Below are 874 nucleotides of genomic sequence, written 5' to 3'. Positions count from 1 at the left end.
CATAAGATGATAGGGGCTCTAATTTTGTGTTTGGCCTCATTGAGCAAGCCATATTTGTTTTCAAACTGAGGGATCGCTGCCAAGTCCTGACGAGGGAAGATGGTGCACTCATAGATCTTAGATGGTGGTGGTTGGTGCTTGCCAAGCAAAGACTGTGAAAAGAAAAAAATAATCTCTTTTAATTCAGATTCAAAGAATTCCTAAAGCTGTTTTTGCCTCAACTTGATTGTTAGCAAGATTAATTGAAAAGCTGTAAAAATGGTTAGAAATGTTGGCTGTTATACAAGTAAGAACTGATTGAATTTTGATGATATTCTGGATGCTGTACGTGTTATGTCTTAACCACAAAATTAGATATATAGAACTACTCCAGTGCTGACTCGGATCTCCGCCATGCGTCAACATGGGGAGACGTCTGCCATTACCAAATGGGGCAGGAAGCAATCAAAATACCCGGATGTCTGCATATCTAAAATTAGCAAAATTGTTACAACGTGTGATTTTTGTTTCTATTTCAACAAAAAGTAAAATGCATGAAGGGGAAATGTTAAAAATATACTGGTACTTGCATCTTACATACTATTTGTTTTTTCTTTTGTTTCAATTTATTTTCATTTATACAGCGCCAAATCACAACAAAGTTGCCTCAAGGCGATTCACACACGTAAGGTCGAACCTTACCAACCCCTAGAGCAAGCACACAGGTGACAATGGTAAGGAAAAACTCCCTCTGATGATTTGAGGAAGAAACCTCAAGCAGACCAGACTCAAAGGGGTGACTCTCTGCTTGGGCCATACTACCGACACAATAGACAATACAGGAAATTATACAGGAAATTTTGGGAGTCCATGCCGGTGCACAGGACAGTAGGCC

This window comes from Thalassophryne amazonica, chromosome 16 (genome assembly GCF_902500255.1).
Source record: "Thalassophryne amazonica chromosome 16, fThaAma1.1, whole genome shotgun sequence".
NCBI classification, from domain to species: domain Eukaryota; kingdom Metazoa; phylum Chordata; class Actinopteri; order Batrachoidiformes; family Batrachoididae; genus Thalassophryne; species Thalassophryne amazonica.
The sequence above is the reverse complement of the archived record's forward strand: the minus strand, read 5'-3'. Positions refer to the sequence as shown.